Below are 15,923 nucleotides of genomic sequence, written 5' to 3'. Positions count from 1 at the left end.
ATCTCTTGAATTCTGTTTTATAGCATGCTAGAAAAAAAGCTTAGGGGCAGAGCACTATTTTAATTTCTCACATTCTCACATCCTCTTTTTTATTTTTTATTTTTTTTTTTTGACAGAAGCATTCAAAAATAAACAATTTTTTTTTTTTTATTTTTTTTTTCCTTTGAGAGTTGCAAGCAAAGTCTGGGCCTTGGCCTTGAGTAGGATTCTGATTATTTTTGCCAAGCCCTTTTCAATAGTCAGTTGCCACTAACAGACTTCAACCTCTACTACAAACAGCAAATAGTCACAGAAGTTTTTAAAGCAGTATGTGAAACCAGGCTCTGTCTCTGACAAATTGGCAACCTATTATTGAAAAGTTTTTGTGATAATCAGTGGCTCCCATAGTTCCAGAATCTCCAGGGAAGTACATTTTACTAAGGGAAGATAGTAATCACACAATTTCATTAGAAAATGCATTTCTTTTACCTTTGAGAACTGCATATACAGCTAAAAGTTGCTATTTCTGTTTACGTGGCCGGTATATTACATTTCATTCTCTTGGCTGTGCATTGGGAAGTAACCTACAGCAGAAGTGATATGACTGCATTTACTTTCTAATAAAAATACCCTTCTTGAAACATTTTCAGCTGACCTTTTTTGGTCCTGTTAACTAGAGAAGGAGTTGTTACGAAGATTGGTTTAGATGCAATAATTGCTTAAACATGACATTTAGGATTCTCTCAGAGGTGAGATGAATAAGGCACCTTTTCCCAATCAGTGAGCAACAACTTACATGTCTTCCCATTCTACTTATCCTCAGCTGTTTCTAAACACAGCTTGTACATAAGTACCTCTGTAGAGAATGCAGCAAAATTTCAGCCTGTAGGAAATTTGAGCTGTTAAGAAGATGAGCGCAGCACTAATAAAATCTAAACACTTATAGTCAAATCTTGTTCCTGATGCTGCTAAATGGGAACTTACAGCTTAACATAATAGGCAATTTAGCATATAAATGTGCCCCATAAAAGCAGGATGTTGGCAGTGCAAAACTATAAATGTTAACCTTTGGGCAAGCTGTTACAAATATGCTACAGGCTCTTGCAATTTTAATGAACTTGTTTGTACATACACCATTTTGTACTAAACACTAGGGATAACACACACACTCAATGAACACCTTCAGAAATGCAGTCTTGCGAGAGTTCATCAAGAAGCACTGGCCTACAACATTAGTCACCTTCTTTTGAAGCAAAAAGCTTTGCCATTCTGAAACTATATCCTAGTCATCTATTATCAGACACTTGTGTCAGAAGGCAACATTTCCCCTCAGAAGTGTGATTGAGAAACAATGCATAACTCTCTTAGCAGTGTTAGAGAAAATATATTTTAATTCAGAGGGTTTGTAGTCAAAACTTACATCCTAGTTAGGTACAGACATTAACGAATGCCATTTTCACAAGTCACTACTTTTGGTAAGTTTCTGGAAAGGCAGAAGACATTGTAACTGTAGGAAATCTATCCTAACTGCAAACCTGTATCAAGCTAAAGGCAACTAATGGTTGTGTTATGGTCTAGCAGACACTTGTAACCTTTTGCTGAAGGTAACCTGGGTTTGATGAGTCAGTGTCTAAGTATCTCCAAAATCAGATGACCCTGTAGAACAACCAGACTAAGTCACTCTCTTTCTCTTTCGGGGGGGAAGCATTTGCACACATTTTCCACAAGCTTTGCTGCTCATTAACACATTAATTACAATTCACCTTGCTAGTGAATATGTTTTCAGATCAAGCCTCTTAAGTCATTTGTCTTTGTAGGCCACTCGATTCTGAAGTATAATTATTCGTAGCTATTGTTTCAAGCTAGATGTGAAAAAGATTGATAGGAAAAGAAATAGCATTCATTCCTAACCAAATTCACTGGCAAACTTTTTCGCTTTATGCCCTGTGATTGTCTCAGCAAAATATCAAGTTTTCAGTTCATGTTCACACTGCTTAATAACATGATGTCTACTGAAACATGCATATCTCATAATACTTTTACCTTTTTGTTCCTTAATGCAAGTACTCACAGAACTGTGCTTGCTATGAGGTTCTTTTCTTTAGTCACCAACCTTATCTGCCAGCAAAGCATGGATCTAGATAATTCGTACAGAGCAGCAAAGGTACTTAGGAATTTCTTCTCACAATTTTATGAATATATGTATGAGTATATATACACACACACAAGTAACAATCTGGAGGAAGGGGAGTAAAGTCATCGACAGTTTGCAATTATGTGGCACAGCCAGTGAGAAAAGCTCCTCCAGCACCATGCTTTAATATGCAGAACAGTGTATCCAATTTGGATCCTAAAATATTTAAAAAAAATCTGCTTAATGTTTACTCATAACTTTTACTTACAGACTCAGAATTACAATTTTATGTTTCTCTCAGTGTACAGTTCCCCATGATCTCAGGACAACCTTTGCACATTTCATTCCCAATCCTGATCTACTAGAAAATGTGCTGAAGTTATCAAAAAGCATAATTATTATTATTTTAATTTCACTATAAAGTCATGAGCCAATTCCTCCTAATTCAAGCAAGCAAACAGTCAGAAATCATCTTCCATACCCATCTGCATGATACTCAAAAAAGAACTACAGTTCAGAAAAAACAAGTTTTATATTGCTTTAAAAGCATTCACTGGCTGCTTTGTAACAGCTTTGCTTGTAGAGTTCCATATCTTTGCAGCACCATTGGCCTCAAAGTGAGAAAGCTTGTTTCTCTTGGGAAAAGAACCCATTCACCAGACTCCAATTTACCTGAGCCAAGACTAGAAGATCTACACTAGCATAAGAATCATAGAACTGCTTTGGATGGAGGTGACCTTAAAGATCATCCAGTTCCAACTCCCTGCCATGGGCAGGGCTGCCAACCACTATCAGGCTGCCCAAAGCTCCATCCAACCCGGCCTTGAATGTCTCCAGGAACAGGGCACTCAGAACTTCTCTGGGCAACCTGTTCCAGCCCCTCACCATTCTCTGAGTAAAAAATATCTTCCTTCCTAACATCTACCCTAAGTGTCCTCTTTTTAGTTTAAAACCATTCCCCTTTGTCTGTTGCAGATACTTAATTTTTAAAATAAATTAAGTTTTTTCTTTACCAAAGAAGCAAGTTATGAGTCAATTCCTCTAAGACAAAGGAAAAAAAGGAAGATAAACATTAGAATTACATTCAATAATGTTGCTTTTTAATTGTTGGTCAGCACACGAATTGTGACAGCACACGAAGTTGAAATACATCAGATATAGAAAAAATAAGCAAGAATGAACTGAAAATACAGCAGTTTCATTTCCTTATACAGTTATAATAGAAATTGCTGTCCTACTAGTTAGCTAAGAATTAGCTTTGTTAGCTGGCTTTCCAACTACATTTTTTCACAGTATGAAGAGTTACCCTGAAGGAAAATCCTTGGGGTTGCTCTTTCTTTTTCAGCTCATTGCCTATTATGATCCCTTGGGGGGGGAAAAAAAAAAAAAAAAAAAAAAAAAAAAAAAGCTCAGTAGTACTATGGCTCCACTTATGGCAAAAGACAGAATCAGGACAGGAGTACATTCTCATTGCTCCCGCTATTCTTGTGGAAGATGCTCAGTGTCAATAGAAGTTGAAGATACACCAAGCCTACAGACCCTTGGACAAACATCATAAGAAACACAGCTTGTAGCTTTATGCCTCTGACATTGTTAAGTATGATTAGTATGTCAAATAAAGGAAAAAAAAAAAAAAAAAAAAAAGCATTTGCCAGATACATTTTTTTTTTTCCTGAAAACATCCCATTAATAACAAGAAAAACATTATTTTTCATTTACTGGTTTAGGAAACCCAGCACTTTCTTGCCATATTAGATCTGCAGCAATTGCACTATGCTTATGTGAAAATGTTAGGTGATCTAAAATACAAGTTTGCTTTTTGACTCATCTTACTGCAGTATCTAAGCTTCTTCTATTTTTTTCCTGTGTGCCACAGTTCACTTGTGTCTATCATGTTGTTCACATGTATGTTTTCATACCAAACTGCTGAAGGAAATCTGTTCAGTAGACTATGCCCTGAATGATGTGCAACCAGTGAGTTACTGATACGACTTCCTGCATCTGTGATACCATTCTGTGCATCAGCTGTATTTCTGAGTTAGATTTCTGAGTTAGAAGTATTCACAGCACCCAGAATATCACTTCAATCAAAATTCATCACCTTTCAAATGAGAAACATCAGCTGATTGAATTATGTACACTAAAACTGAATCTAATGCATACTGAATTAAATCATTCAATGAAATCAACTTGTGTTATAGAATACTGCATTTCTGGATTTATTGCCTGGATTGCCTGCATCTTTAAGGAAGCTTATGTGTAGTTTCCTTACTGGAATGTTATATTTAAGAGACATTCATGCCTTTAAATTAAATCAATAAAACTGCATGGCTTTTCAGAAAAGCATGAACATGTTCTCCTGGATATCAAGGAATCATAGAAAGGCTTAGGTTGGAAGAGACCTTAAAGATCACTTATCTCCAACTCCTTGCCATGGCTGGTTGTTACCCACTAGATCAGGCTGCCCAGGATCCCATCCAACCCAGCCTTGACCACCTCCAGGGATTGGGCATCCACAACTTCTCTGGGCAACGTGTACCAGCATGTTGATATGTTAAGGAACACTGGTTACAAAAGTAAATTATTTTTCTCCATGCAACTGTTTTACTGCCAAATATATCTCAGTGACTCCTTTTCTAACATAACTAGATACTTTTTCCCCTGAAGAGCTGATAATCTGTTGGCAAGCTTTACTATCTACTGCTTGGTACCATTCAATCAAGTACATTCATTTTACTCATGCAAAAGCCTCTGTGAGACTGAGCTTATCAGAAAAAGGATTTCTGAATGTGTTCAGTTTCACTTTTATGGTCCCATTTCAGTACTAGCATCTGTGTCTAGATATCCCAGAATAATGATAAATAGAGCTAAGGGTTGTTTATTACAACATTTGCTATCTTGAATATGTTGCCATCTCATTACAACATGTTTCAGCTTCCGCATGGTCAGCTCTCTTATTTACACTCTATTGGATTTGTGTAGGGAATGCTGATATTCAGAGTGGTAGAAAGGAGAGAGAAAGAGCATAGTTTCTAATAATTTTTCATATTCTCTTGCCATTTTTAACATCAGAAACTGATATGCCAGTATCCAAATCTTCTGATTTTGGCATTGTCAGATGAAGATCAGATTAAAGCACAGGACTGAGATAACGATTATTAGTTTGGGTCACCTGCATTTTTGGGAGCTGTCAGCCAACCAATGCATACAGATAATGAAAAGTATGGATTACTTTGCTTTAGACTCTCAAAACAAGTTTGTTAAAACTACAGCAGAACTGCTGTAATATTCATAACTTTCAGATAAGAAGGTCCAGCTTACCTTTTCCCCTGTTCTCTATAATACCATTGTGCGATTTCTGATATCAAAGAACATAATAAATTTTACCTGTATGGCTCTATACAATATCTACCTTTCAGTATTCCATAGAGAATCAGAACAAACTCTATATGCAATACTTGTTTTAGCTGTATTTTCAACGAGCTCTGTAAGGAATTAGTGTTATTATCATATGTAACAAGTAATGAAATTACCGTTAATTTCTAGAATTCCTTAAATAGATGAAGAAATTATTCTAAAAATAATGTAAGAGCAAATTTCAGACCTAATGTGCATCAGCTGTTTGAAGTCTGCCTGGCAGCTGACTAAAAGTGGCAAAGAGGTGGTTACCAGGGCCACTCATGCCTATCACCTTTGTTGGGTCTTGGATGGAGGTGGACAGCACTCTGTACAAGCTCATAAGGAACAACTGGCTCCCTGGCTGTCCTCCCTGCCCATGCAGAGGGATTTCAACAGACTTAAAAAATGAACTGACAGAAACCCAACTACGTTTAACAGGTGCAAGAGCAAATGGCTGTACTCAGGACTTTACAACCCCATGCAACTCTGGGGAGAAGTGGCAGGGAATGTACCAACTGACTAGGAAGTCCTTTGGCAGAAAAGGATCTTGAGATCCTGATGGAAAGGCTGAAGATGAGTCAGGAATATGTTCTTGTAGGGATAAAGACTAACATTATGCTGCATTTGCAAAAGTATGGCCAACAGGTCAAGAGAAGTATTTATTTATTTATTTATTTTTACAGCATCTTTTGCATCACATCTAGGACTCTTTGCCCAGTTCTGGGTTCCCAGTACCTCGCCAAACTTTTTAAAATGAAATATCTAATACTTTTTCAAGTACCCGTTGAATGTTTCACAGAGAAGATGGAGACAGCGTTTTCTCAAAGATGCACAGCAAGAAGACTGGTGGTGACAAACATAAGCTGCAGCAAAATAAAGTTTTGATTAGATAATGAATGAAAAATGAATTCACATTGAATATGTTCAAACATTGGAACGAGGGTGCAGCGGAGCTGTGAAATATCTGTTGTTGGAGATACTCAAAATTTAAGAGGAAAAGGCACTGAATAACTTTGCCAGCTAGGCCATATTTTGAAAGTGGGAGTCAAGATGGTGGCCAAAGATCACTTCCAAGATGAAATATTCTGTATTTCCATAGTTCTAGAATATTGTGTCTAGAGATAATTTAGTTGCTCGTATTCCAGTGTTTATTTTTCCAGGGGGCTTCTGATCTTTCCTGATGAAAACGCCCTTAATATCTGGTTCCAATGCCAGCATAGTTCTTTGAAAGACAGATGGTGACTGAAATTATTCCATATTGCAGATTGCTAAGGAGGATATGTCATGGAAAACATCATGTTTTCCCACACTTCCAAGAGTCTATTTTATTAAGATCCAAATAAACGCTGTCAGAACAATGAATGAACTGTTCTTCCAGAATGTGAGAAGTGCAGTATATTCTTCAATATACTAATCCCCTCTCTAAGGAGCAAAAAAGGATTTGCTTTGGTTAAAAAGGCACTCTGTTACATGACTTTCTCTTTTGTAGTATCAGATCTCATGTTCCAATGGGTAAACTTTGCCAGTCAGATATATATTTAAGTCTAAAGTTATGAATTGTTGCAGTGAAAAAAATCAAAGGAAGCAATGACATTGATCTATGGAAGAACAGGTGGGAACTGAACATATCTTCTCAAATCTTTTTCTATAGTTGGTGGCACTCACATGCCTTTAACACATTGAATGAATTTTACCAATTGCATGTAAAGTTAATGTTGAATGGGATATAGATTTTCTAAGTGCCTGATGTAATTACTTGAGTTAATAAACAACTTGTACTTTATGACAATTTGGAGATTTTGGTCACAGTATTTTGTCCTCGGTGTTCTATATTTAACATAGATCTCCCACTGAGATACCTCTTCCCTTGTTTTACATTCAACACAGTGGGCTGAAATTCCTTTGTGGCCTCCAGAACATAACTTTTAGGATCCTCATGCCACTATCCAAGGCATTTCAGCAATTTTAAAGTGCATAATAAAGAGGTTCATCTTCAAATTGAAGTGACTTAAGGATTAAAAGTGGGATTAAAGATTAAATATAGGCTAGTTTAAGCATGACATTGAAGCCTAATGACTACAAAAGAAATGGGAGGTTCCTAAGCACCTACTGCTCTATGTAAAACACATGAAATTGTTTTGTGTAAAATACAGGCTGTAGAGCACAGACTGATACACCTCTTTCAAGGCTCCGTGCAGCTGCCCATCCAAGCTGATCTGTTTGTAAAAGGGATCAAAAACTGAAAAATTGACATGGTATGTATGGCATAAATATTAGTGAATTATTATGAATTATGTATACTAAGAGGTTTTCACTTAAAACATTTTATACTTAAACAAGTTTAAAATATTACCAAGCAGTATCTTCACCACATCATTTATTTCACGCTGATTAGAAAGACATTGTTTGTTACCTAATTAAGCACTGAAAAATGCAAGTGAAATCTTGCTGTTTTAGACAAAATAAATAAATAAATAAATAAATAAATAAATAAAGCAAGCAAGCAAGCAAGCAAGCAAGCAAGCAAGCTAGGGAAATAAAGCCAACACTAATTGACCAGTCCCATCCTGCATGAAGGTGAACTAAACTGAAAGAGATGCTAGGGGGCTGTAATAGCTAGGAGGGAAAAATCATCCCCAAATGATGGTACTAGTTTACTTTCTTATACTTGATCTGCTTCTTGAACTGCTTATCCCTGCCTGAAAATGCCCAGGAGCAGGACACAAAATGAAGACCTACATAAGTCATTGTGTGCTGTCACCATCTTTCAGTGAGTGTTGAAAGATGCATATACTGTGTCAACGCCACTAAAAGAATTTACTATGTTAATGCAATAAAATGTAATTATCTTGATTTGAGTGAGTCTTTATCTGTTGCTTTTACATGACAAAATGATGAAGAAAGGAGGAAAAAGAAACCCTCACAATAAGCATTGTACTCTCTTGGAAAAAAGACTATGTTCTGATTGAAATGCCATAAACTGTCACCCCAAATGGACCCCAATGGGTCCATAATTAATATGGATTAATAGTAATTCTTTGATTAGACAGTTAAGATTTCAATAATACCAACAAAAAATTACCCTCTTTTCAAAGAAAGTTTTTTCTTTAAGACCCTAACAAGATCTTGAGCACAGTATGCACTGTAGTCTCTGTACTGTCCTTACCTTCTAGTGGAAACTATTTCAATAACGTAAAACAAACAAAAAGTGTAAAAAAAGTAAACATTCTACCTGCTTGCTCAGTTCTGAGGCTATTAGGAAATCACAACCTTTGCCTGAAAACACTAAATTTAACTGAAAAAAAATCATAAGATGTCAGAGAAAATGTAGTAGATTGACATAAGCACTGCAGTGTATGTTTGTATGATGGATGTTTCTTCCTTGCAGCAATTCATATTCTGCAATCCAAACTAGTCCTCCTCTTTTCCTTAACCCTGTCCTCCAGTAATACCCAGAAATAAAAGCAAAGCATCAGAAATGCATGTAAATGCAAATAATGGAAAAAAATAATAATAATGAGAAAGTTTGCTGGAGTAGCAATTTTCAGGTCAATCTTTCTGTCACTCATCCTTTCTAATACTTTTCATGCTTAAGTGAAGAAACATTTATAAAAAATTGGAAAATGGATTTAGAATGACAAACACTATTAAAAAAAAAAAAACTATAGAAAGCGTAAAATCTTAAAATATTTTTCTTATACAAAATTTATTATGAGTAATGGTTATCATTGAGGTACTATGTGACATACTGATTAAATAAGGTTTCTATCAAAAAATATACAAAATGATTTACAAGAAGTAAATAATTTAATTGAAAACACTTCTTTCTCTACCATGTAATTTTCATGGATAGAGAATAAGAGCTTGGTGCCAACAAGTATATATGTTGCATTATCCACTTTCAAAAACAATGCCATGCAATAACTATTGTACACATAGCATGTGTAAGTATCACAGAACTCAATGGAATCTGCAGATCCAATGATCCATAAAGAAGAAAAAAAAGGTATTTCATTCCATCAATCAATAAGCTAAATAGATTTAATGAAACTACTTATAGAAGTTATTTTTACCATAGGCCAAGCTCCATCTGATCTTGTTTTCCACTCCTTTAGCAGTCATATGGCATTATAATTTTACTTGAAAAATTGCACAGAAAAACAGTCTTAAGGCCATAACAGTTTAATTTAACATGTTAGACAGTAGCCAGATATCCCCATGCTCTTATCAGAATCATTAATATGCTACGTGAAAACACAAACAACAAAAATCCCTCATTTATTCTCCCTGCATATCAGCAGGATTAACGTCAAAAGCTCTCCAACTTCCTGAATAAAATGTTTCTTGTTTTTGCTATGACAAATGAGAAAGAAATCTCAGCCTGAACTTTTTCATCTGCAGATTATTTTCTTTTGTGATTTGTATTTTTTGACAGCTCCAGGTAGACCAGAGGTAATACCAGTCACCGATCCTTGTTGGCAGAAAGGCAACAGATAACTACAGATCGATACAAAATCCTAAATCTCAATGTTCTATTCTCATCTCAGGTTTTCCTTCCTATACTCTGTGAGTTAAAGTGGTGATGCAATTCCATTAAAATAACGCTAGGACATGGGTTAAAGATTTCTCTGACACTGTGTTACTTTACTGGTGGAGAAACCTGTGCAAATAATCACTCTTGACATGGTCTACCAAGTATGTGGATGCACATCATCAGGGACTTTGTAGTACAGAGCCTCTACCCTGCAGAGGCAAACTAATTCTATTTGCTCTTTCTTTCCATAGAGGATAATAACAGTTCTTCCTTGTCCTTCAAAAATGTACAAAGGCACTATTAGTACAGTTTGCTCTCTGGAGTTTATTAAAAAGCTATTTTCTTGAATTAGATCTGAAATCTCTACTTTTGCAGAACTATCTGGACCTAAATGTAGCTAAAATCATGAGCTAAAAGTAAGTATCTGGGAAACAGAAATTGCCATTGCAATTTCAAATTATTCACCCTAGATCAAGATATCAGTTATTTTTGTATTAAGACTTCTATCCTTTCCAAATACAGCTAGGAAAAACAGAGGAAATCATAAAGTATTAAAAGAAAATCGTTCATTCCTCCAGCCTTACAAACTGTACTCCACAAAAATATTTTCATGCAGGATTAATCCATCTCTAGAATAAATGAAATAATTATTTGTGCAGAGTTTTTTCAGATCATTTTGTTCTTCTTCAGAAATTGAATGAAAATGGGAAAGAGGTATAATTTTAAGTTAAGTAGTCTTAATGCTTCTGTGCTACGAATTCCCAAATTCATTCATTTTCTCTTGCAAGCAATATAATTTTGCTTGTGAATTTCTTAATGCCAAGAATAATCTCTCTAAAATGAAAAGACCTTACCAACTATTCTCAGTGACAAAGCTACAATTTCCAGTTCAGCTAGACTAAAATACTATTTACAATCTAGATGCAACCATCTAGAATAATCATAGCAGTTACAAAAGATGACCAGCAGTTTCAAAAGACAAACTTTTTTTCTTTTCTTACCCATCACTCATTGGCAAATCTCTTAGTTCTGAGAGTTTCAAGCTGATACACACTAGATTTTTGATGGCTAAACACAGTCATTGTACAGCCCCAAAGCTGATTTCAATACTAAAAAAAGAAATAATCTAAAAAGCTACACCTAGAAATAATGAAGTTACTGTCATTCACAGGGCTCAGGCCCTTCAGTGAAAATTTCCAAGATAAATCTTTCTAGAAAATTCTACAGAACATTTGTTGTGGCCTGTGCCAATGTTCTGCTTCAGATTTCATCTGCCCAAAGTTAGTGTAGCTACATTAAGCTCAGACCTTCTGAGTCATCTTAGCTGGCTTTTAACCATTCAACCATTTAACCATTCATATGGTTTGGTTTGTGTACTGTATAGGCAACCCCATGTGATTTTATATTTAGGACTCTCTCCATCATACTGTGACTCTGGACTGTAATGTCTCCCAGAGCAGCAGTAATACTAGATTCATGCAGTCACCTACAACGTTTTCTGCAGTTCAGAAATCAAATTTTAATTAGTATCAAAGAAGACAAGAAGGGGAAAACTATTTTCCACTTTCCTTCTGGATTTAAATTGATCATTTGATTAAAGCAACGTGGAATCTTGTTTTTCTTCTTTTTTAATTTTGCAGTTACTCAGTGTTTCTGAAAATGCTTTACCTTTCCCATAGATATGTAAATTCTGTTTCTTGAACCACTAGTACCGCAGTGGATATTTTTAATTCTTTTTCTCCCTTCACATCTCAGTATAAGACTTCCTGAAGTCATTCTGGCACTAGCATTACCAACTGTGAAACTTCATCTGAGTATGAAGTCTTTGTATCCTGATCTAAGTTACCTGGTTAAATTTGTGGCTGTTTGAAGTCCTAGTTATACCCATCACACATTTAGAGATACATTCCTACAAAATAAAGTATCATAGAAGCACTGATGAGTTTGATAGTATAGAAGATATGCTCTCCCATATGAAATTGATTTCTGAAACAAACTGACTTGAGTAGACAGTACTTTGAAGTACTGTTTTCATCTTATTATATCATTTCTGCTGTATGATGCCTTCTATCCCCAAATACATTGGCTTGTCAATTAAATAATAGTCTCCTTAAATTAGAAAATTGAAACAAATCAGTTACATACATTAAATACAAGAGTCTCTATGAAAACTAATTGGATTGTATATGGAATTTATTGACTTGTAATTAGAATATATTAGTTTGTATGTAGCAAATTGTTTACACTGTGTATGCCGTCTGCTGTGATTAGTAATCATCACATTTAAAACAGATGGGACTTCTTTATAGAGCATATTGGGTTTTGTGTGCATTACAATATACTGTAGCAGTTGACATGCTCAAATACATGTATGAAGTTACAGAACTCAAATGTTCTTTTTTTTTCTTTTCAGCCTCCAGCCATAGAACCTATGTATTTCAAGAAATAGTCAAGCTATTAGAAATGTTTATTTATGATTCTATTTATTCTATTCTGATCCTGTGTCCAAATGAAGGAACTAAATCCCACTAGCTGTTAATGAAATGAAGATTCTCATTAAACTATATGAATTTTACATGAGCATATTTTGCCTTTGACATGTATATTTAATCATACAAATATATCCAAGAAAATCTGATGATTGATAGCACCTGGAAAACTTGTAGTAGCATGTAACACAGTGGAGCATCAAGGTTAGATCCTTATAAACAGATGTCCAATTTTCTTTTGTCTCAGTAAATCTATGTGCTACACTGTGAAGAAATATCAGGCTTATGTTTGGGATTGCAAAAGACCATTGTGTATGGAGGTCCACCTGCTACAATGATCACACGCTGACAGTCTGCTTGAAGTCCTAAACAGAGACAGGCTGACACTGCAGTAACAGACAGTAGAGACAGAAGCAGCTACAGAGAGACGTGCAAAGGAGACATGGGAAATCTGAGCACTGCAGGACATAATCGACTTCAAACTATACTTATATATGAACCATCGGGAAACACGAGAGAATTACAGATTGAGTTGCACCATCTTGGCTGCCTATTCTATAGTGTCATATTTTATCAGACTAGAGCAGTGCAAATAGCTTTACAATACAAGCGGGGAAAAAAAAAAAAGCACTATTTTCACTGTTTGTCTAAGAACAAAGTAAATATGTTTTTGTATTGCTCTTTTTTTCGTATACTTTTACAGCCAGCACAGACAGTTTTGTGTCATTTCCTCTTTCAAAGCTGTTATTAATTTTGAATAAAGTGGCTCTCAGTATTGACACAACAATTATAGAAGTATATTAATCATTACATAATACAGACATATTTAATTGAAAAGTTCATGATTATTGGAAAAATGACACTTTTTATTCTATGCTATTTTGTATATGCTGATGTATATAAAGTTCAATTGACTCCTTCTGAAAAGTTATTTATTTGAGTACAAGGTTTGTAGGTGGCTGATCTCAATTTAGTAGAGTGCCCTCAAACATCAGGTGAAGCACTTGCTGCCCTGTTAAAATAAAACAAATTGATTGTATTCCTATAATAAGAGACTGTACACACACACTCTGTAACAAGCTCTTAATGAGGAAGTGCCTATTCCCCCCAAGCAGTGCTTGGGAATCTCTACTTTATGGCTTTCTTTGGTGTTTATGGTCTCGGTTTCCCCTTGGGCCTTCATTCTGCTGATCTACTATTCAATACAAAAAGCCTTGTAAAGCTCTCCATGCTTTTCCCCTCGATGTGCAAGCCTGTTCCCTCCCTGGTCTCTTACTGCCACGTAATCAGAATCTTGTAAAATCTTCAAAGTAATTCAGATATTGACACCCAGAGAAAGACTTTCAGAGAAAGCTAAATTCTACCACATTTACCGGAAGCCCTTCTGAGTCAGATCCACTGTACATAATACAACTTGAAATCATGAAGTGTTTGCTTTTAATTACAAAACACATGTACTATACAACATACCTATTAAAAGGGTCACTAACTTTTCATCATGTCACGTTGGCCAGGAGAAGCTATGATATTTGGATTGATAACAAGAAGGAAAGCTGCAAGATTTCACTTTGACAAAAAAAAGCTTGCCATCCGCAAGAACTATGCCATGACTAGTATATAAAGTCATGCCATAGCTGTCTAAGGAAAAGGGGATTAAGATGCATTTGCATATGCAGATACCCAAGATCTACGATTGCTTAATTTTGATTGTTTCTGTTTTCTTTTTTTTCCCCACTGTTTTTTTGAACAATGAATTTTACCGAAAGCCATTATGTTTTTAGCATTTTTAAATGACCTGGGATAATTTCCAAATTCATATTAATCTCCAGGAATAGATAGCATTAATGAGAACCGCAGACAGTTCCAGACAATACAAGTGGCTTTCCATATCTTAGTGGTTTTCCACATTTTAAAAGGCTGCTGAGTTCAAGAACAGAAAATTGGAGAAGACCACAGACCAACAGAACTTCAAAAGCCAATTGTCCTTGTCAGACCTCAAGCAAAATGCATGATAGAGAATTAGATTTTAAACTTGTTTACTAATGGCTATTTCTACATTTTTTTCCCTAGCTATATTTTCATGTAATCAATAAAAATAACTTCATTCGTTTAGTCACTCACTTTAAGCTTAAAATGTAGCTGCTTTTTTCCCCCCATAGTGTATGAAAGTACTTTAAAATAAGTTTATGAATAGAGTTGTGGCTAGCAGAACTGAAAAACAGTCATATGTAACACCTTAGACTTATAGAAAACCTGCCTGAAAATTAGCAAGCTGTTATCTTGCCTAAAATGCTTTTGAGAGTTAAGAACATTTTTAAAACCTTTCTCAGCATGATTTTGTCTTATGTTTCTCATAAGTTCGATTTAAATGGAATAATCCTCATGTTTCCAGAGGCAAAAAGGGGCCAGACATTTATGTAAATCCTCCAGCTTCAACCAAGCAGGATAGAGGCAATGACAAGTCTTCAAACGACAGTTTTTGTTTGTGTACATATCTTCACAAGTTCTGGAGCTCTGGAAAGTTCATTCCAGTTTAGAAGCAAGCATACAGTGTATAACACAGATACTTAGTATGTAATTAGGTAAATGGAGCTCAAGTGCTTCAGTTAAAGCCATACATTCACAGATCTACTTGTGAAAAACAAGGGCAATGAGAAACAAGCAGAGGATGTCCTAGAGCAGTAGGTCACTCTTCAGGCTATAGACATGACAGTTCCCAGGAAAACTAAGTAGCAAAGCACATATTCTCCTAAGCAGAAACTTTAAGAGGGATTGAAATTAAAAAGAACAGAGATGGAAGGGATCAGCTAGTTCATCCTGCTGACAATTCAGTAATGTTCCTGTGAGGATTAGCATATTGTTCAGCATGGTGTTAAATATTCCCTGCTAGGAGCTTCCTCTTTGAGACCATTTAAACTAGAACAGATCTCACTATCAGGAAGTAGGCTTGTCTGTTACCTAAATATTCATATTTCTTAATTTTATCCTATTATGTCTGCTTAAGCCATGACACATTCTGCTCTGTCAAATAATGCCTCCTGTTTAACTCCTTCAGATACTGAATATTACTACAGAGCCTACTGGGGCTGTGTCAAAAAACAGTCTTGTTAAGTGTTCTTCTCACTCTTGCTTCATGACTGAATTGCCATTCCAGCAGAATTGTTATCATCATATAATATACTCACATATTACAAATGAAATGGAGTATTTGATATTTATCAAATAAAAAGCAACATGGGAGAACAAACTCCAGAGTGAGTTACTTTATGTCAACTGTCTTAACATTTGCTTTAAAAGTTCTCATCAGTCTGCCACAATAAAGCATGAAATAGAAGACATACATTCCTCTGAAAATATCCCCAAAGGTTCATACTTAAAGATTCCTGCT

The sequence above is a fragment of the Phasianus colchicus genome, chromosome 14 (genome assembly GCF_987193195.1).
Source record: "Phasianus colchicus chromosome 14, bPhaCol1.hap1.1, whole genome shotgun sequence".
Taxonomy (NCBI): Eukaryota; Metazoa; Chordata; class Aves; order Galliformes; family Phasianidae; genus Phasianus; species Phasianus colchicus.
This window is presented reverse-complemented; position numbering follows the sequence as displayed.